This window comes from Podarcis muralis, chromosome 3, assembly GCF_964188315.1.
Source record: "Podarcis muralis chromosome 3, rPodMur119.hap1.1, whole genome shotgun sequence".
In the NCBI taxonomy this organism is placed as follows: domain Eukaryota; kingdom Metazoa; phylum Chordata; class Lepidosauria; order Squamata; family Lacertidae; genus Podarcis; species Podarcis muralis.
This window is the reverse complement of record NC_135657.1, coordinates 21638774-21661799: the sequence shown is the minus strand read 5'-3', so window position 1 is coordinate 21661799 and position 23026 is coordinate 21638774. Positions and strand designations below refer to the sequence as shown.

The 23026-nt window shown below is 41.7% G+C and overlaps 1 protein-coding gene across 5 annotated transcripts in view; it reads left to right on the top strand.

Moving 5' to 3' along the window:
• The first annotated feature begins 128 nt into the window (after nucleotides 1–128).
• Nucleotides 129–23026, top strand: part of PPM1B (protein phosphatase, Mg2+/Mn2+ dependent 1B) — a 46478-nt gene continuing 23580 nt past the window's right edge. Inside the window, exons 1-2 of one of the 5 annotated variants that reach the window (XM_028724810.2) lie at nucleotides 132–408; nucleotides 20437–20573. The gene's annotated coding sequence lies outside the window, so the exon portion shown is untranslated. Of the gene's footprint in view, nucleotides 409–568; nucleotides 697–20436; nucleotides 20574–23026 lie in introns of those variants that run through there. The other 4 variants (XM_028724816.2, XM_028724812.2, XM_028724814.2 and 1 more) reach the window with 4 other exon arrangements.

The window sequence follows — 23026 nt, the reverse complement described above, 5'->3', positions numbered from 1 at the left end:
GGCCTCTGCGGCCAATGGCAGAGGGCTTCTCACCCTTCTCTTTTGCGTGTGCGTGCCGGCAGGACCGAATCCACTTTGAGGCTCTTGAGTGAAGGGAGGGGGCGCTCTTCCCCTCCCCCCGCCCGGTGCATTCTGACGTTGCGCGGCGGGGAGGGACGGCCCATTAGCGGCCGCTGGGACGGGGGCTCCCAACATGTCCGTGCTGCTGGCTTCGCTCGGACTGCCACAGCGGACGACCGCGAAGGGAGAGGCCGTTGCGTGAAGAGGAGGCGGAGGCGGGAGAGACGGCTGCTGCTGCTGCTCCTCGAGCTGTGGCCTAACCTCAACCCTAGTCGAGAGAGACGGAGGCCGCCTGCGCGCGCGGGCAACTGGGGGGCTTCTAACCGAGCGGCGAGCTTGCGGCGCCAGGTACAGGCCCAGGCCGGTTCCGCCTGAGGGAAAGCGGGGGAGGGGAAGGGAGGGGAGAGGCTGGCGGGGCCTCGTCAGGCAGCAGGCCTCGAGCGCGGGTTGGCTGCGGGAGGAGGGCGGGAAGAGGGCGGCTTGGGTTCGGGCCTTCACTCGGGGGTTAGGCCTGCGCTGGCGTTACGGGCGGCATCGGCGGGGGCTTCTGCGTACTGCGTAGTTCGGAGCGGGAGGGGCGAGGCGAGGCGGCCGAGGAGCAATGGCTGGATTTGTGGCTGCGTTGTAAGACTCCGGGTAAGAGGAGGGAGCGGGGAGAAGAGAAGGGGAGCGAGGAGGAGATCCGGCGGTCGTTGGTCGGGGTGGCGGGATGGAAACGGGTGGCTGGGCGGGCGGCAGGGGGGGGGGGGGAGAAACCTCTTCGTCTCGCGTCTCATGGCAGATCGGGCTGAGTGGGAGGGGAGGGAGGAGCTGCTGCCGCTTCTGCTTCGGGCCTCGGTGTGGGATGTTCAATTTGGGATTGGGCGTGGAGTCGGGCTGTTGAAAAAGGAGAGAGGCCTGAGCTTGATAGGGGAGAGGTTGGGATGCCGACTGGGGAGGGAGAGGTGGGGGGACGACGACGACGGTCTTCTCGCCATTGTCTGAGTTAACCCCGGGAAGCAGAGAGGCCTGCATTGACGGCGATCTTCCCATCCTACCCTCCCAAAAATCACTGTCTGTTTAAGGCCCCGTTATTTAGTTCCCGGCCACGATCCCAAAACACACTGCTGTGGGGTTTTTTAGAATTCACTCCTCCTTCAGCCTGCTTTAATTTTTTTTTTTTAAAAAGGTTGTAAGCACCCATGTCCGAACGCCTGAAAGTTTTGGACTTGCTGCAGACCGTTAAGATTAGCTGAAGTGGGCAGTTTTTCGTGTTAATGTGCTTTCTGCACAGTATGAGGCTAACCTTTTCTTTTGCGGAAAGGACCTGGCTTTTTGGGTTACCAGTGACATACGCTGGTTATACTGTAGTTTCGATCCTGACCATGTCATATGTAGCAATGGGAAGTATCAGTGGGGGATACTTGTGCCTGTAGGTGACTGACCTGGGGTTAAAGTTCTGACTCTGCTTATGAGATTTGCTGGCTGATTTAGTCTTCACTATTTTCATATAAATAATAGTTACTTATGTGTTAAAAGTGAAAACATAGTATAAATATGTTTTAAGGAAGGCAGTCTGTAGGCTTACATCATGTTCCGCTTATTTGAAGATAGGTCAAGTGAAAGGTGCAAGATTTTGGATCAGGGTTGAAAAACTAGTGTGGTGGATTGAAAATTAGGAATTGGATTTAAATTATGCTCAGCTATGAGAATTGCTTAGTTTAAAGAATGTAGTCCAAACCTACAAGATTAGTAAAGGGCTGGAGTAAATTTAAAATGCCCTGAGACTGTGGGCTCTTTGGGGGCTGGGGAATTATCATTTCACTTGTATGCCTTTTTTAGCAGTAGAGGATGGAGGCATCAAGTATTGCAGGCCTACATTAGTTGTATGAATGTTAAGATATTAGGTCAGGAATATGCCCTGTGACTCTGTTTATTTGCTCTGTATAGAGAGGTGCATTTCGTACATGGAGCCATCTTAATGGAAGCTCTTGTAGAACAAACTAGGGAGTAAGCCAAAACACTTAGGTTTTTGTGCAAACATCCTTCATATCATTGTGAATGTAGGTCCAGTGCTGGATGACTAGAATCCTGTCCCCACAGGATAACATGAGTGGGTAAGAAATTGATGAACTGAGTGCATTTGCCTGTTGGACCTTTTTAAACTCTTGGTGTAGGGTTGTTTTGGGTATCTGGCCATATGTAAAACCATCAATGGCTATGAAGCATCTTTGTGGCTTGACCTACAATTAGATTGTGACAGGTAGCAAACACTTTTAGACAGTCACATGTGCCGTGGCTTCTACTCAGAACTTGGGTGCATGCACAGCTGTTAAGCACTCTTTTGCTCTTTACTGGATGCCTACTTTGAGCAAGGTAGAGGACCAGCTTCCCCTTCCACGGGCATACTGCTAGCTCAACCCATTAACACATTGACTGTCATTCAACACATCAGTTTTCCTTCTTGAGTGAACAGTGGAGGGGCCCCTCTTGTACCACTCGGATTTGACCTCAGTGATCCTTTAGTTGCTAATTTCCTACTCTACTGGCTCCCTAAGAGTTAGGACTAGGTTCTAACATCATGCACTATTTGGTACATGAAGGAATGGCTGTGTAACTCACCACAGCTGTCCAGACAAGTTTGTTTTAAGAGAATAGCCATGATCCACTTTGCCATGTTGCGCTTTATGTTCCACTGCTTATGTTTTTTAAGACTGTGCAGGGCTGAATATATCATCAGTAGAGGATGCGCCTGGTTGCGTGGAGGCAATTTTTGCTTGACACACCTGATCAACCTAGTCTTAAAAGTGGATAATAAACTGCAGCAGTAGTAGTAGTAGTAGTGGTAGTAATAGACTGCTCTCTTATTGATCAGATAACGGTATGGGAAATATGTGTTAGCAGTTAACAGGTCACTATATGGAAATATGCATTTGGAAAGACAGGAAGTGCAATTTTCCATGGAACAGGAATATTTGGGAAAGGTTGCTAAATAGGTGAAGACTAGTTTTTAAACAAACAACTTGGCTTTAATGTTTTCAGACATTTTGATTACGAGTGTTCAGCTTAGCCATGGAAAGCCAGGCTCAAATCGCTGCTCACGTCTGGTGGCTTTTGCTAAATTATGGTTTATCAGCTACCTCCCCAGGGTTTTAAAAACAGTCACTTGCCAACCTCTCCCACTTTGTAGATTGTATGGCTCCCTCCTTTGTGATTTGTCTCTGTGGTCATGGGCTGCAGGAAACAGGCCCATGGGGTATCTGCTGCTATTCCAGTATTCACCTTCAGCTGAAATTGGGTAAGGGTAACAGGCTTAGGCAAAGTTATTTACCAAGCCTGCCTAATCCTTCCCCTTGCTGCCAGCTGTGTACGCCCCCTTCCCTCAGTTGCCTGTTACTACTACTATAGATTTCTAGCTGTAAATGGATAGGAGAGGCTGTTCTACACAATCATGGTAGCACTGTTGTTTTTTGTTCTATTCTTTTCTATTCTGTGTACTCCTTCCATAATGGAAAGTTGAGAAATATAGGCAGACTAAGTTGCATAGCTTTTTCCACCTGGCGGGGTGGGGTGGGGGAGATCATTGCAATGGAAGTGAGAAGAAAATTCTAACAATTGTCCATTTATGTGGTGCAGTTGATGTGCCCTAAACAAGCAGGTAACTGGGGATCTGTAGCTTTATGTTTAGGCCTGAGTTATCCTAGTGCTGGTTCTTACCTGGGAAATCCTGAAAACTTGGGTCTTACACAGACTTTAAAACTGAGGGCCCAGGATACATGTCTGTGTTCAGCTGAGCTTGTGCTTTTTACACCTCAGCCTGGATAGCTCAGTGGGTTAGAGTGTACGGTGGTACCTCCGGTTACAAACTTAATTCGTTCTGGAGGTCCGTTCTTAAGCCAAAACTGTTCTTAACATGAGGCACGCTTTTATTAATGGAGCTCGTTACCAGAAGCATTCGTAAGGAGGACGGTACATAACCCGAGGTTCCACTGGAGTGCTGATAATGCCACGGTTGCTGCATATTTGGGTTGGACTAGATGATCCTCAGGGTCCCTTCCAACTCTTTTGAATCCATGAACCATCTTGATAATATGTGTGAATATTATATGGATGCATGGATGTGGACAAGAAGAATGTGGCAATGGAAGTCAATTGCTGTGGAGTTTTGCCAAAGCCTAAGTACCATCTTGACCATTTTAGCACTTATGAATGTTTTATCTTTTAAGCAGAGGGAAAATTGAAATGGCTCAGAAGCTTGGTTCCTTCCAACCCCTTCCATCCCTCAGCTTTGAACCCTAACATACATTTTCTATCCTCCCAACCACTTCAAACCTTCTTTACTTAGTGACCAATGTTAAGGGTGAAGTTATTTTTAGCTCCATGTTTAATAAATTTTGTACTTCATCTGTATCCTTTAAAAGCACTGCCAATTTCTCAGAGCCTAAAGGCTAAGTATCAGTTTTAATTCAGTGTTGATTAATATTATTCATTGAAAGCTACTGAAAGTAGATGGCCCATTGTTCAGTCATCCTTTTTTAATCTATGCAGACTTTGCCTGGTTTTTTATGGTTGAAATTGAGATTGCAAGCTCCTTGGTGTAGAGACCTGGTCCTTGCTTACAATACTCTATAAAGCACAATATGCTTTGGATTATAAATAATAGAAATACCTTCCAGTGTTTCAAAGAGGTTCAGGCTTTGGCAAGTCTCCATGTGAAATAAGTTGTGTAAGAATGCATGACATACAATAAATGTACCAGTTGAAATTTTTAGTGGACTAGTAAATACCGGTACATTTGCATAAGTAGCTTATATATAAAGTAGGCCAGAAATATGACAAATTCTGTGGTCCTTTGGTGATTTCAGTTGACCACTGTTCTGTTATCCTGCTTTCCATGTGTTAATAATGCTTGCATTACAGCTTGGCCAGATGCTAAACAAGTTCAGTTTACCATGTAGTTGCAACCATGATACAATAAATGGTAAATGAGAACACTATGTGTAGTAGTTGGAGAGTAGAGGTGAACTTTGAATAAAATGTATGCTAAATATATTAATAGGAATTGGACAGTTGGGAAGGTAGGTAAAAAGTAAAAGCCTGTTCTTCTCATATTCATAAAGTTTTAGCCTGAATATTAAGAAGCATTTTCAGATACTGAGACACTTGGCCACACATTGAAATTTGGCTACATATTAGGGAGCAACATGGTATGCACAGGATTTGACTTGAAATATGAGATGGCAGCAATAATAAAATTCTATGTATTTATAGCCATAGACCTAGCTTGCACATAATACTTAGCCATGATTTGTTTAACAAACCACTAGTTAACCACAAATTGTCAAACAAACCTAATTCTCCAAAGTCTGATTTGTTTTCTGCCTGCTATTGCCTCATGCCTTTGTAGGTTGGGGTGGCCATGGTTAAAGAAGGATGTTAGGTTCATGCATAACATAATAGGCTATAGTTAAAGCAAGCCATAAGCCAGCAACAGACTGTGGCTGCAGATCTCGTAACAAGCTATGATTTAGCAGTATGTGTTAACCAGGCCATATTCTGTATTTGAACAATATTTCAGAGAACTGTATAGGAAACTTGGCGTGGAAGAACGGTTAAATTAATTGAGTTGCATGGAATAGTGGGCTGATATGTAGTCTGCCTTTCCAAATCTTTTGGAAATTTATACAATTTAGTTCTCTAAATGTGTGTTTGTGGTGGAATGATTTTTCTGCTGATCTTTGTGTAATATATTTATACCCCACCTTTCCAGCAAGGAGCTCAAGCTGATATACATGGCTCTTCCCATCTCCATTTTATCCTTGCAGCAACCCAGTGAGGTAGGCTAAGCTAAGAAAAGGTGGCTGGTCCCCCATTGAGCTTTATGGCTGATTGGAAATTTGAACCTGGATCTTCTACGCCTTAGTCTAACTGGCCCTACCATGCTGGTACAGTGGTACCTCGCAAGACGAATGCCTCACAAGACGAAAGGGTTTTTGGTTTTTTGAGTTGCTTCGCAAGATGATTTTCCCTATGGGCTTGCTTCGCAAGACGGAAACGTCTTGCAAGTTTGTTTCCTTTTTCTTAAAACCGTTAATACAGTTGCGACTTGACTGTACAGTGGTGCCTCGCAAGACGAAATTAATTCGTTCCGCGAGTTTTGTCTTGCGATTTTTTTCGTCTTGCGAAGCACGGTGTCGGGAAAGTTTTGGAAAAGCTTCAAAAATCACCAAAGTCTTCAAAAACCTCAAAAAAGGCTACCACACCGCGTGCTATGAGTTGCTCCTCGAAGTCAAGTCGCAACTGTATTAACGGTGTTAAGAAAAAGGAAACAAACTTGCAAGACGTTTCCGTCTTGCGAAGCAAGCCCATAGGGAAAATCGTCTTGCGAAGCAGCTCAAAAAAACCAAAAACCCTTTTGTCTAGTGAGTTTTTTGTCTTGCGAGGCATTCGTCTTGCGAGGTACCACTGTAGGTTGTTTTCCAATGTCTGGTAACAGGGTGACATTTAATTCATAGCTAGCGAGTTAAAGGCGGCAGCGGGGGAAGGAATCCAATCTTCTCTTTAAAGATTGCCTCTTGTTGAAATCTTCTGCAGGCTCTTTGTCTTTTACCTCTCACCAGTGGTTCCGCTTCATTCTAGATTGTGCGATAAAGAGTCAGTTGTGGTATTTTCTAATATGGCAGAAGTACTACTATTTTAGCACTCTTCTCAGCCTTCTAACCTATGATAGAATGTGGAGTCTGAACATAAAAATCTGTAGCAGCCAGGATATATATGTGACCTAAGAGGTTAAAATGATGGAGTCTAAAGAAGGAGAATAATATTAATAAAGAGCAAAACAAGGGATTTTGTGAAGAATTTGGCACAACTGAAAACATACAAGATATACTCTTGACTGTATTTGGGTTATTATGATTGTAAAAGTTTCTGTGTTAAGACTGTATATAATTAATAATAAAGAAAATATATTGGGGGGGGGGAATCCATAGGAGCTAACATCTCATCCTGTTTGCAAATAGAGTCCCCAAGTTCTGACTTCTTAACTACCGTAAATTTCGTTCCATAACACGCGCTTTTTTGCTCCTAGAAAGTAAGGGAAAATGCCTGTGCGTGTTATGGGGTGAATGCACTGGACCGGAGCCATGGCTGCCGTCGGAGCCGCTTGCAGGGCTTCTGTCTCGCTTTGCAAGGCTCTAGCTTTGCCTGCTTTACAGCCAGGAGGAGGGGCTCTCTGAAAGTAAGCAAAGCGAGAGCCGCTTACACGCTCTACGAGGCTCTCGCTTTGTTTGCTTTAAAGCGACCTACGGAGGAGCCGGGGAGGAGGGAGGGAAGGAGAGGCATGGCAGCAAAGTGGGCAGCAGCTGCTTACACGGGAGGAGGGACAGACAGGAGCCATAGCGAGCCGGAAGGAGGCAGGCAATTCAAAGCCAGCAGGCACTTTTAAAAGCGTTGCGTAGCCAGCAACAGCTGCTGCAGCCTCAGCTAGCAAAGGTCTGCGCACTCTCTAAATGGAGCAATGAGGCTGCGCGCCGGGGACAGGAGGGCATGGGATGAGGGAGAGGGGGAAATGACGCGTCCCCAGCGTCTCAGCTGATCCGCTGGCTCCTTGAGTGCGCCGGGACAGGAGGGCACGGGATGAGGGAGAGGGGAAAATGCATGTCTCCCAGCGTCTCCCCTGATCCGCTGGCTGCTTGAGCGCGCTGGGGACAGGAGGGCATAGGATGAGGGAGAGGGGGAAATTACGCAGGATAGACAGGATAGGTTTGAGCACATGAGCAGGACTTGGATTGCAGGGGATTCGCCATTAGCTGTGTAAAGCAGCAAAGAGGGAGAGAAGGAGCAAAACGGGAGAGAGGAGCTGCTTACACTGCTGTAAGCGGCTGCTGTCCGGTTGGCTCCTTTAAAGCAACAGTGCTCTTTCCCTCCCTCCTCCCCGCTCAGCTCCTGGAAAAGCTCCTTCTCCACACACCCCACACTGGTTCCTTCTGCCCTTAAACCCATCGCCTGCATTATTAGCAGCATCCTTCTCCACACCCCCCATGCGTGTTCCTTGTCCCTTGAGTGCTTTTCCTTCCCTCCCCACTTAAAACGTGGTTACAAAGTATGGATCCACATGGATCCTCAGGATTTTTGCATTGGGCTACCCCAAACTCACCGTCAGATCACATGTCTGTGGCCACAGCATGAAGCACAAAAATCATACATCCACTGTTTCGTTTAGAATTTTTTTTTCTTGTTTTCCTCCTCTAAAAACTACATGCGTGTTATGGTCTGGTGCGTGTAATAGAGCGAAAAATACGGTAATTAATGCCTCATATTGCTCCAAGTGTTCCAGCCACTTATTGGATTGTACTAATAGTTTTGTTGTGAAATAGTCTTCTACTGTTCCTTTAATAATGCTAAATCATTGTCCGTTATCTTCCCCAATCTCATAGTGGCCTAGCTTCTGCTGTGCCATAATTCCTGGTAAACCTGCTTATTGCTCTTTTCAGCTTCACCATGTGAAAGCTTTGGAAGCCAGCTTTATTTGTAAATGTGGTTTTTGCAGGTACCTTAACAGTAAAGTATAGCAAATGAGGTGTGGACCAGATGTGTTCATAGACTTAAATATCAGAATCTAATCTGGGTTAATCTGTCACAAATTGCTTGGAATAAACTTTGTTTGGGGGAAAATTTTTTTGTTACACAATGCCAATTTCATCAATTTCCAAGTCAAGGAAAATAATTGTATTTTTCAATACAATGTCCTTGTTCAGCTATCTGCATTACTGAATTTGTAATATTGTTATATACCTCTCATGCTTTGGATTATTTGAGTACTTTTTATGCCAACTCCCCTACCTATCCAGGGATGATTTTTGCAACTATGAGTTCAGATATGAACTCTAAAGTGAACTTGTTAGTTCGACATCACAAGGACATTTCTATTTGCTTAAGTGAGTGAGAGAGAGAAAAAGTCAGGTCTGTACTGTCAGTTGAAGAGAAGGGAATTTTTTGGCACACAGAGACTAGGTGAGAACTAGAACAGCTGTTAGGTTCCTAATATGTTTGGAAATTGAGAATTTGACTGCTTCCAATTATACTGCATACTGTCATGTAGTGACATTTACATAAAATACTGCATGTTTCCTGACTGGCCCTTTGCCTGCTATAGGCATCATCCTGTATACAGTCTTTGGGCTACTTTATCATTTACCCAATGTAGATGACAATGCATCATTTTATTGTGATCCTGTTTCTCATAATGCTGCTGTCTATTTAAAGAGGTTTTATGAAAGTTCATAATGCAGGTTAAAAAATACAAATTAAATATGTAGCTTAGTAACGGCAGTAGTGTGTTAATAAATGTGTATTAATAAACACTTGGGTGTACTTAAATAAAAAAAGTCAGTGTATATTTAATGCATGGATCTGGGACAGCTTATGCTGGAAACAGTCAGGTTTATAAACGTGCTCCAAAGCATCCGAAGAACATGTGCAGGGGCTTTGGAGGCACTTGAAAAAAGTAAGCTTGTGGTTGCTTCTGAGTACAATAGAGCTCATTTTATTGTATATACTATTAAGTCAAAATCACTATTTAATATTGAAATGACAATTATAACTTATTTTTTAACGTCAACACTTCAGACCTGCATAATTGCAGGTAGGTCTTATTTAGCCAAAATAACACCATCCATGCACAACAGGAGAGATCAGCAGGCTTGGGGGAATTAAAAGAAATATAACCTCCTGCACCAAAACTCTAGAAAAAAAATTGAAAGAAGAAAAACCTCAAAAGGGCCCAGTGAGGACTGAGCCACAGAAGACTGACTGGCAGGGGGAGGGGAAGCGGATAGACTGGTGATCTTTTGAAAGATGCTGTATTTCTAAGTGAAGGATATGGTAGGAAAGGATTTGCACGCTACCAGGTCAACCTGTAAGTGAAATTTTAGATATGTTGAGGTCACAAGTTACTAGACCTGTGAAGTGAAATTTTTTCATCCCACCCTTTTTTCTTAAAAACTTAAATCAAAACCCACTACTTGAGTTTGTGCTAGAATGAGGGGATCTAAAGTCTCTTAGAAATCAAATCTCTCTGCTTGGCGCCAAACAACAACAACAAAAACTCAAAGGATAAACCCTTATTGCATATTGAAACACCATCACTAAAAGGAATAATTAAGTAATAGATTTATAGTTACAGTATCTGAATGAAGAACAAAAATAAAATACAGAACACATGCATCCTCCTGGCTCTGACTTTGTATTTAACATAATCACAGAAGTGGGTAGTCAGTAACCTTGTATGTTTTGAGTCTTTTGATTGGGTCCCTGTGGTGTTCCCACTGTATCACTTGCTCTTCTTCCCACCAACAGAACTCAGATTCTCTGATAAAAAGATAACTTTGCAGATCTCTCCCTACCATACTATTTTCCTTTAACATCAGACTAATTTCCCATCATATTCCAGTAGACTTTGCAACTAAAACTGTTCTGAATGCATATGTGGCTCAGCCACTTCTCTCTAACAAAATACTGGGAGGATTTGCATAGTACTGTAACTAGGTGCTAGTCCTAGGTTGAACTGTTTTCTTAACAGTTTAATCTAGGAGGGGTGCTTTTGGCTAACTTCAGTGCATAAGTAGAGTACTTGGTTCAAATTCCACCCCCACCCCAGATAAGAACTTTACAAAGATTGCTTGTTAGGTGAACGGTCATTTCAACACATGGACAGTTTTCTAGCAATGTTGGTTTGAAGTTGGACCTTCTGTACTAAACAGTAGCAAACAAGGATTGAACAGCAGCAGTAAAAAAATAAAAAGTGGGGGGTAAAGAGAAGTTCACTGAACACTTACAATTTCTCCAAATTTTCTGACTTTTCCTTATCTGTCTATTGAAAACTTCTTGCCTTAGACCACTGTATCCCTTCTCTGGGCTATATTATTGAGCACTAGGCCTAAATTGTAAGCTGTTGTGGAAAGTCATATTAAATAATTTCATGAAATTTAAAAGGAACTGTTTTGGTGGTGTTATATTAATCACTAGTTGAATTTCCATTATAAAATATTTTGCCTTTTTAATAGCCAACTCAGTTCTCCTTGTGCTGGTCCTTATATAGCCAAAATGGCGCCATTTGCATATGAGGGGGATTCCTAAAGAATCGCAGTTGTTTTTTTAAATGAAAAAAGCGCACATTTGGCTCTAAATAGCAAATCACAGTATTATGGAAGCATAGTGGTATCAGTGGTATCTGGATGATGGGTTCAAGCCCTCAGTCAGTCATGAAGCTTTACTGCATGACTTTTGGCCTGTCACTGTTACTTGGCCTAGTGTTAGCAGAGGTGCTATGCATGTACAACAACAAATTTTAGTGGAAAAATTCTGAGTTATGAATAGATTGAAGTCTTACTATTTCACATGTTTCTTCAGCAGAGAAGATAAAACTGAAACCATTTCAGCAGCACCTTACTTTAGGTGTGATTACACCTGTAATCACTATTCCTAAAGAGAAACAATGTTTGAAGTAAAATTTTAATGAGATAACCTTGACAGTGCTGCTATTCAGTTTGTTTAAAACCTGACATGGTTCTCGTTGTCAGAGCTCTCCTTTCAAGATGCCATGACATAAGGCTAAATCACTCTGCAGACCTAGAGCTGTAATTGTGCAGGGCGCAAGAGGGGGAAAACGGAATGTGGAGAATGGACATCTTTGATGAAAAGATGCTAATCATAAAGGACCTGCTCAGGCAACAAATAGTTGAGGATGATACAGTGGTACCTCGCAAGACGAAAAACTCTCAAGACGAAAGGGTTTTTGGTTTTTTGAGTTGCTTCGCAAGACGAATTTCCCTATGGGCTTGCTTCGCAAGACGGAAACGTCTTGCAAGTTTGTTTCCTTTTTCTTAAAACCGTTAATACAGTTGCGACTTGACTTCGAGGAGCAACTCATAGCACGCGGTGTGGTAGCCTTTTTTGAAGTTTTTGAAGACTTTGGTGATTTTTGAAGCTTTTCCAAAACTTTTCCGAAACCGTGCTTCGCAAGACGAAAAATACGCAAGACGAAAAAACTCGCGGAACGAATTAATTTCGTCTTGCGAGGCACCACTGTAGTTGCAAGAGGAAGAGTGCAGCTAGCGTTACACTTCTTGTCTCAGATTCTTCACAGATCCCCCTCCCTCCCAAAATCTGGGTGCATGTACCAGGAGCTACACTGTAGCTAGAGTTGAAGATGACAGAACAAAGAACCAAAGGTAGAGTTTGCAGGGGTAGAGGATGAAGAACTCTTATCTCCTTAATTGAGCTATCATATATATATATATATATATATGCTTTCGTAGATTTTCACGGGTACAGGAATGCAGGTTTTGGTGTCCTCGGGTATCTTCCCGTGTAAAAGTTGGGGTGTCTAGGCGACGTTTCGACGAGGTCTCACTCGTCATCTTCAGGCTGGTGCTTTCGGCTTCTTGTTACTGGAACAGAGCAGGATCTCAGTGTTTGAGTTCCTATAAATACTGTTGAGGAGGTGTGGTGTATAGCCTCCAATGTTCTGGGCAGAGAGGAAGTTCCCAGGCTAGTGTGCCTTTTCTTCTTTTGTTCCTTAATTACTTGAGGGATATCTTGAGTGATTTCTTGAGTGATATCCTGAGTACCACTTAGGTGGGTCATTAGGTGTGGATTAGTTGCTAAGGCCTTTGTGTCTTGACCTCTTGAACTTTGTGAAGAGTTTTTCTGAGAAGATGGCTGTACTGCACTTAGTTGTGCTCTGGCTTGGCTTCGTGTATAGGGGCGAGCTGTGGTTTTGTGGCCTGTGCCAGCCAGATCTGTGTAGGGATTGCAGGGGGGTGCAGCATCCGGAGGTGCCACCATGGTTTGGCTACTGGATGGTGTCTGTAATTTATCTGTGGAGAGGGTCTGGGTTTGGATCTGGTGTGGTTGATTGGTGATGGCGTTCTGTGTGCCTCTGGCTCTGGTGTCAGTTTTTGTGGGGAGGGCTAATTTCCAGATGTCTGGCAAGCGGGATGTGTCGTCACGCTTGTTCATGTTGTGAGGGTGTTTCTCTATCTCGATGGCTTCCATGATTATTCTCTTGTGGTGATGTTCCATGTTAGAGAGCAATTTGGAATCTGCAAAATTAATTTCGTGTCCTGTTTCTTTCATGTGTTGGAAGAGAGAGGAAGTTTTTTCTTCTTTTTTGACGGCATTCTTGTGTTCTGCGATACGTGCATTTATTCGTCTGTTTGTTTGTCCAATGTACGTGGCTGGGCAGACTTTGCAGGGTATTTCATAGACCCCTTGGTTTTCCAACTGGATTTTATCCTTGGGGTTTCTGAGGATATTGGCTATTTTTTGGTTGGTGCAAAAGGCTGTTTTGATATTGTGTTTATGGAGGATTTTGCTAATTTTATCTGTAGTGCCCTTGATATAAGGAAGGAGGGCCATGCCATTGTTTTCTTCTGTGTCTTGGTTTTTGGGGGGTGTTTCTTTTTGGATTAGCTTCATAACCCTGTTTTGCTGGTATCCATTGGCAATTAACACATTTGAGAGATTCTGTAACTCAGTTGTCAGGTGGTCTTTGTCAGCCAGGCGTTTGGTTCTGGAGATGAGAGTCTTGGCTACGGAGTTTATTTGTGCAGGGTGGTGGTGTGATTGTGCATGTAAGTAGCGGTTGGTGTGTGTTTTTTTCCGGTAGATAGTGTGTCCTAGGGAGCCATCAGGTTTTTTGTAGATTAGGAAAACAAATACAATCCCCCCGAATACATCTTGGACCTGACCAACCACTGCCTAACCAACACGTACTTCATCCACAATGGACAAAGATACAAACAGATAGAAGGAGCACCTATGGGATCACCCCTCTCACCGGTCATCGCAAACCTATACATGGAACACTTTGAAACCAATGCTTTAGACAAGTCAGAACACAAACCCAAACTTTGGCTCAGATATGTTGACGACACCTTTGTAATTTGGCCACACGGGAAAGAAAAACTGGACATCTTCCTCACACATCTCAACAGCCTACACCCCAAAATACAATTCACTATGGAAATAGAAGCCAACAACCAACTTCCCTTCCTTGACGTCCTAATCTACAAAAAACCTGATGGCTCCCTAGGACACACTATCTACCGGAAAAAAAACACACACCAACCGCTACTTACATGCACAATCACACCACCACCCTGCACAAATAAACTCCGTAGCCAAGACTCTCATCTCCAGAACCAAACGCCTGGCTGACAAAGACCACCTGACAACTGAGTTACAGAATCTCTCAAATGTGTTAATTGCCAATGGATACCAGCAAAACAGGGTTATGAAGCTAATCCAAAAAGAAACACCCCCCAAAAACCAAGACACAGAAGAAAACAATGGCATGGCCCTCCTTCCTTATATCAAGGGCACTACAGATAAAATTAGCAAAATCCTCCATAAACACAATATCAAAACAGCCTTTTGCACCAACCAAAAAATAGCCAATATCCTCAGAAACCCCAAGGATAAAATCCAGTTGGAAAACCAAGGGGTCTATGAAATACCCTGCAAAGTCTGCCCAGCCACGTACATTGGACAAACAAACAGACGAATAAATGCACGTATCGCAGAACACAAGAATGCCGTCAAAAAAGAAGAAAAAACTTCCTCTCTCTTCCAACACATGAAAGAAACAGGACACGAAATTAATTTTGCAGATTCCAAATTGCTCTCTAACATGGAACATCACCACAAGAGAATAATCATGGAAGCCATCGAGATAGAGAAACACCCTCACAACATGAACAAGCGTGACGACACATCCCGCTTGCCAGACATCTGGAAATTAGCCCTCCCCACAAAAACTGACACCAGAGCCAGAGGCACACAGAACGCCATCACCAATCAACCACACCAGATCCAAACCCAGACCCTCTCCACAGATAAATTACAGACACCATCCAGTAGCCAAACCATGGTGGCACCTCCGGATGCTGCACCCCCCTGCAATCCCTACACAGATCTGGCTGGCACAGGCCACAAAACCACAGCTCGCCCCTATACACGAAGCCAAGCCAGAGCACAACTAAGTGCAGTACAGCCATCTTCTCAGAAAAACTCTTCACAAAGTTCAAGAGGTCAAGACACAAAGGCCTTAGCAACTAATCCACACCTAATGACCCACCTAAGTGGTACTCAGGATATCACTCAAGAAATCACTCAAGATATCCCTCAAGTAATTAAGGAACAAAAGAAGAAAAGGCACACTAGCCTGGGAACTTCCTCTCTGCCCAGAACATTGGAGGCTATACACCACACCTCCTCAACAGTATTTATAGGAACTCAAACACTGAGATCCTGCTCTGTTCCAGTAACAAGAAGCCGAAAGCACCAGCCTGAAGATGACGAGTGAGACCTCGTCGAAACGTCGCCTAGACACCCCAACTTTTACACGGGAAGATACCCGAGGACACCAAAACCTGCATATATATATATATATATATATATATATATATATATATATACATATATCTATCTATATCTATATCTATATATTCAAATACAGAATAAAATTATACACTCCATACCTCTGAGTTGCATCTTATTTCTCTTTTTTCGACTTCCCTCAACTTGTCTGTGAAGCCTTCATTTTTTAACTTTAAACACATTTCTATTTTATTATTTATATTATTACTGTGAACTTCATCCCATTTTAATACTTATTTCCCATCAAAATGCTTCATTAAACTTACAAACGTAATCTGATTATCACTTAATTTTTGCAAATATTCAATAAATTTTTCCCAATCTTCTGTGAATCTTTGATCTTGTCGGTTTCGGATCCTTCCTGTCATTCTGTCCAGTTCTGCATAGTCTATCATTATTGTTCTCCATTCTTCTAACGTAGGTAGCTCCTCCTGTTTCCATTTCTGGGCCATTAGTATTCTTGCTGCTGTCACTGCATATAAAAATAACTTCTTTTCTTTCTTATTTATCTCGTTACCTGTAATGCCTAATAAAAATGCTTCTGGTTTCTTAACAAATGTATATTTCAACATTTTCTTCAATTCATTATAAATCATTTCCCAAAAGCTTTTTACTTTCTTACATTCCCACCACATATGATAAAATGTACCTTCTTTTTCTTTACATTTCCAACATTTATTACTTGTCTTATACATTATTGCTAATTTTACCGGAGTTACATACCATTGATATATCATTTTCATCACATTTTCTTTTATAGTTGTACATGCAGTGAATCTTAAACCTTCTTTCCATAATTTTTCCCAATCTTCCATTTGTATATTATGTCCTAAGTCTTTGGCCCAATCAATCATAACTGATTTTACCTCTTCATCCTTTGTACACCATTCTAACATACATTTTTGCTAGAATTTTAAAATCATTATTCAATATTTCTGTCTGGAATTTTGATTCTTTGTTGGCAAAACCCCTTTGATTCAAATCTTTTTTAAACATTTCATTAATTTGAAAAAAATGCAACCAATCATTAACATATTCCTTCACTTCTTCAAATGGTCTCATTTTCCATTTACCTTCTCTTTTACTTATTAGCTTCTTATATGTCACCCATCCCCCAATCATATTGACTTTCTTCACACTCATCGCCTCCAACGGCGATAACCAATATGGAGTTTTTTGTTCCAACAAGTTTTTATATCTTTCCCACACTTCAATCAGAGACCTTCTTATGATGTGGTTTTCAAATCCTTTATGTACACGTTTCTTGTCATACCACAAATACGCATGCCACCCAAATCTATTATCAAAACCTTCCAAATCTAACAAATCAGTATCTTCTAATTTCATCCATTCCTTCAACCAACAGAGGCAGGATGCTTCATAGTTCTATTTCAAATCTGGCAGGGCGAAGCCTCCTCTTGCTTTCACATCTGTCAATATCTTAAATTTTATCTTCGGCTTCTTACCCTGCCAGATATACCTTGAAATTTCTCTTTGCCAATTTTTGAAAATTGCTGCCCCTTTGATTACTGGAACTGTTTGAAACGAGAATAACATCTTCGGTAGCTCCTTAATTGAGCTATCAGCAGTGGTTTCTCTATAGATGACCCATAGTTAAATCATGTGAATTTTAGGACTCAAGTAAAACTGCATGCACTTAGGAAATGAATTGGAAGTGCATCTACTCTTGGCCCTGGCCCTATATGCACTGTTGGTTAAATGCCAGTATCCCCTTTATATTGTGTTGTGGCTACAACCAGAAAACAAGTGGCAGGTCACACAATGGCTGGAACCAGATCCTAGCTACCAATCTGTGTGAAAGATAGTTGTCTCTGGCAGTTTCTCAGTAGATAAATCCTTAAACTTCAGGTGAGGTTAGGATACACATAGAATATGGGTTGGGGGTCTGGGGCTTGTAGAATCAGGACCTATCCTGAGGAGGGAAGAAACACCTGCACTTACTTATAAATTAAGTCCTTTTGAGTGCTGATTGTTCCAGTATGCCAATTGATGGGCATAGCTATTAAGTTTAATCCCTTCTCCAGTTATGAGGAAAGATTATTTGGAGAACCCCTGGTCTTCTAGATGTTTTACTTCAACTTCCATCATCCCCAGCCAGTATGGCTGATGGGCAAGAATATAATCCACCAGCATTCAGAGCAGGGGCCATCAACCTGTTTATCTGTGAGCACATTTAGGTGAGTGCTGTGAGCACATTCAGTTGAGCACATTTAGGTGAGTGACTCCTTCTGGCCAGTTGTTTCTCCCAATTAGTGCCACCTCAAACTTCACTTTTCCAAGGGATCTCTGATCCAGTAGAAATAATCTGAACCTTGAAGAACATAAACCTGAAATAGGGTTACTCTTCCAGCTTCCTCCTTCAGCTCTATGTACTTTGCAAGGGAGAAAAGAGTAAGTAACCTTACCACCAAAGGGGCAGTTGGAAGGGGATGTTCTCTCAGTAGCTTTGGTAGGTACCAGGGAAGGACTTCAAGAACATCATTGGAGATAACTAATGTCTTCTTGAGGGATGGAGTTGTAAAGAAGGCAGTGGTGAAGCCACAGTAAGAGCTGTTCAGTGATGGAACAGACTCCCACGAGAGATGGTGGACTCCCCTTCCTTGGAGGTTTTTAAACAGCAGTTGGATGGCCATCTGTTATGTATGCTTTAGCTGCGTTTCCTGTAGCTGAGATTCACTGCATTCCTGCATTGTAAGGAGTTGGACTAGATGACCCTTGGGACCCTTCCAACTCTGATTCTATGATTCCTTAATCTAGGAGTGTTAATCATGGACACTTAAGCATCCCGTTGTTCAGTAAAGTAGTAGTTGGACAACTCAAACCAGTGCTTGGATTATACTGATTATTTGGACCCTTTGCAGTAAGATTCAGACCTAGTTTTGGGACAAGGTCCACCTTGGTAGCCAAGGGAAGGGGTATGTGTGGGTAGGGGAGTATGACACTATTAGTTTTTTGGACACCTGTTGGTTTTCAGTACCATTAACCACAGTATCCTTTTGGACTACTTCTCAGGATTAGAACTGAACACATGGTCTTGTGGCTGTTCTGATCCTTCCAAAATCAGATGGTGGTGCTGATATACTTCTGTTCCACCCCTTGGCCATTGGGGTACTTCATTGTTGTATCTTGTCCCCGTGTGGGTACAAGGTAAACTCAAGAGGGAGCAGATTCCTGATCCTACCAGAAGAAAGAATCCTGCAGCTGCTATAGTCATTGTCTTCTCTTTTAACATTAAGGTCAGGAAAAGAACACGCAAAAAGCCTACCCAAGAGCAGCATTGTGTTTTCCCATATGAGGAAAACTGTGTTGCATTGTGGCAGTTGTGATATGGGGTGGAGAGTCATGTGAGGAAATGGATACAGAAGCAGATACTCCCCCAGCATTTTTTGTAAATGAAAGCTACAGTCCAAAATATTCTTAGAACGCTGTGTTGGGCAAGTCTTCATTTTTTATGAATGACAGTGCATGGGAAAGCTACACATTATTAACTCCAAGACTTTCCCTCACATAATGTATCCAGTCATACTTGACATTGTGCAGTATATTTTACTAGTATCTCCAATTCATTGGATGGGTTCAGAACAAATATAGAATCCCTGTTGATGCCAAATCCAGATCAGCTAAGATCTTAAGGATTATAAATAGGCGATAGGCAGTGAAGAACAAGATAGCATTTAAACTGCTTATAGCGACTTTCCTTCAACAAAAGTCAGCTTCTAATATTTTGCTGAAGTTGCAATAATTAACTCTTTAAAATTGGTTCTTTTAAGTCTCTCCTGTGTATGTTCATGGCCAGGGACCACTGTGTCGAATTGTTATTGATGATACAATGATTCATATTGTCTAAATCTACAGCTTCTGACAATTCCTGAATATATCCATATTTTAAAATCAGTGCTACATGATATAAGTGTTGAAACCATTTAGTTGGTGTTCCTTCATTTTCTCTGTTATTAATAAGAGGTGAATATTTTAGTTTGATATGGGCTTCATACACTGGTAAAGATGCAGGATTGTAAAATGTAATTTCTTGTACCCACATAAATTTAAGCACAAATAACCATTAACTTCATGTGTTTTCTATTAAAAACCAGCAAGTGCACATTTATGGAAAGTGCTCAGATTATATAGAAATATCTTTTAGAACCCCAGAGGTAGTTGCATAATGTTGCAAAAAATTACCATGTTAGCCTTTACAATCACTGGTCTAACTGTTCATAAAACAGTTGTAGAAATAGTAGTAGTTCCAGTGGTTCAGCAAGACAGAAGTAACATATTTCTCCTCACTATAATTGTATAGTGGCAGAAGCCTGAATATGTGTTGCCAGGAGCCCATAGTGTTTGACTAGATAAACTGTCTTAGTAATTCTCATGTTTTATGGGCCAGAGACTTGATTTCTGAACTTCCATGGCTGGCGACTCTGCAGCCTCTGGGAATCCATGGCTGGCTACTCTGAACTGTTTTTCAAATTTGTCTTGTCAAGTTTGTTTTGTACTTATTTATTAACAGGATTAAAAGAAAATGCTATCCTCAACCCTCAAAACTAGTTCCAATCTAGCAGTCTTGTCTAAACAGGGTTCAGATTATTAGGAATGGGGTCTTCTCAACAGGCTAAATGCTTTGTTTCCATAAGTCTGGTGCCAAAATGCTTGAACTAGTCAATGAAGTAAATTTTCAGGCTTTATTGTAGAGTAAAGCTACCCTGTAAGTGGTCACTTTATAGAGCAAATAGAGTTCTGACTGTTTGACAGACTTTTCTAAAGCTCAGCGTTATGTTAAGCACAGTATAAATGGATAAACAATTCCTGGTTTCATATGTGTTTCTGAAGCATGTACTATAAGAAGAGTGACATAAGGGTATTTTACTACATTCTTAGTTTCCTAGTTTCGTTGTATAATCTAGAGGTACTAATTACTACTACTTTTTCTCTTAGGAAATTCCGAATTAAAATAAATGTTGCATCCTGCATTATCTGAAGCCTTTCAAGCTTAATCAGTTCCTGTTGGCTGAAGGAATGTAAACCCTAAGGTTTTAGATCTGTGCAAAAATTGGCAGAGCTGCAGTTGACAGGTAAATACTGTTTTTACTGTAGACGCAGTGCAATGAAACACATAATTGGTCTCTCTACATGTTGGAACCATATTAATAGCATTTACTTGTTTAGAATAGATACCTGATAAAAAAATCCATTTCCTTTTAAATATCCATTATATCTGTGATCCTTCATTTTCAGGCTGTTAAATGGAGGTCAGCTAGTGGTATGCCTTTAGTAGTAGCAGCTTACAATTTCTGCAATCAAATATAGGGCACCGTTAGCTGGCTTGTGACACATTTAAGTATATTCTCTTACATGCATATATTCATTATGAAGTTGCACAGCACTCCTTTAGAGAGTTTTTCATGCCTTATTCCTGTGCACTACAAATCCTGTTTCCTAGAGCTAAAGTTGGCAGTTCCAGGCAACAAGCAATTCCTGGATTTTAGATTATCAGAAATGTTAGAAAGAAATAAAATAAAAGTGTACTTGCAGACATCTGTATATCCAAATGTCTATAGCTATGCTCTGCCTCCACTGTCAGAGGCAATATGCCTCTAGATACCAGTTACTGGGGTTCTCAGGTGTGTAGAGTGCTGTTGCACTAAAAGTCCTGATTGCAGAGGCATTTCGTTTGCCTCTGTGATAACAGGATTCTAGGCTAGTTGGGCCAGTAGCCTGACCCAGGAGTGTCTTCTCAAACTATTATCTAGATCCATGCTACATTGTTAAATTGTTTGTGCTCTCATAATCCAGTGACCTCCAGTGTGGGTGCCACTATCGGCTATATGCTTCATGGTATGTGGCCAGAACTGTTGGGAAGACTCATTCCACATACACTGTAGCCCAGTAGAATTGATAACAAGTTGCAAAATACAACTTGATTGTGGTAGCCTTTCGAATTGCGATTACTTCCCTAAAGTTTTATTGATACTCAACTTGCTGAATAAGATAATTGGCAAAGTTCTCTCTCCATTATTCAGAATAATTAATGAAACCTCAGACTTGCCCCTCTTAAAGCATTGTTTGCCATTGTATCTGAACTGAAAAGTTGTGATTTGCCTTTGACCTCCAAAGCAGTTTGGCAGTCCTTAGTTTGGAGGGCAAGGGAAATCAGTTTGCTGGTTCAGGTAGAATGGTAAATTGGTTTGCCTAAAAAACAAAAGGAAAGAAGACCATGTAGTAAGGGTAGCTTGTTGGCATAAGACTCATTCCCCAAACAACAAACCAGATTACATGTGAAATGACCTGTTGGTACTAGCTCACAGTTACCTGTTCATAAATGAAAGTACAGTGGTGCCCCGCAAGACGAATGCCTCGCAAGACGGAAAACCCGCTAGACGAAAGGGTTTTCCGTCGCGGAGGTGCTTCGCAAGACGAAGTTCCCTATGGGCTTGCTTCGCAAGACGAAAACGTCTTGCGAGTCTCACCATTTCCCCCCCGCTTTCCCCCCCCCCTTTTTCAAAGCGGCTAAGCTGTTAATAGCCTTTTAACAGCTTAGCCGCTAAGCCGCTAATAGCGCTAAATCGCTAATAGCGCTAATCCGCTTAGCCGCCAATGGGGTTGCTTCGCAAGACTAAAAAACCGCTAGAAGAAAAGAATTGCGGAACGGATTCTTTTCGTCTTGCGAGGCACCACTGTAATAGTTTATCTCATATATGTGTTCTGAACTGAAATGCTTACATTTTGCACACAAGCGATCCTACGTATATAAATGAAGCACAACTAAAATATTTGTGAAGCTTTCTGAAGTGTATTTTAATGCTGAACGGTAGTGACCCTTTTCAGAAGATTTCATTCTAAAGCTGCTTGACTTAATATATTAGTCGTGTGGTGTGTTGTTATGAGGACCCTTTTGAAATTGTGCTATTAATCCTCTGCATCACTGGTTCATAGAATGTAGCAAATGCTACCTACTTTATGTTGTGTTAAGGTAAAATAGTTGTTTCAACATACCATTTTATCACTTATGGTGGTTGTGTAGGGAGATAGTGTACTCAAGCAAATGTTTAAAAGAATGTTTCACAAGAACCCAGCTTTTCTTTGGGGAATAATAATGACAGAAATCCCCCAAAAAACAAATTAACTTATGGATGGATGTAACAACAGCTGCCCAAATTCTAATTGAACAAAAATGTAGAACAGATATTGTCCCATCAAGAGAAGAATGACATCTCAAAATACTAGAATATATAAATAAAGATAAGAGACTGAAAGAGGATTGGATATTACATACAGATTATATGGAAAAGTTTTATAACAAGAAAATTATCATAACAGGTTGAAAAAACAGCAGTATATGTTACAACATGAGATTATGTAAAATATTGAAAATAATTTAGAAGAGTAAGAAAATGCAGTTAAAAGATCAGATAGGAAACCATGGAAAGAGTGGAAGGGAATTAAAAGTAAAGATATATAGGATTTAAATAACTTGAAAGAATGTAGTTACGTTATTATTATTATTACTACTTGTTCATGTTTTATA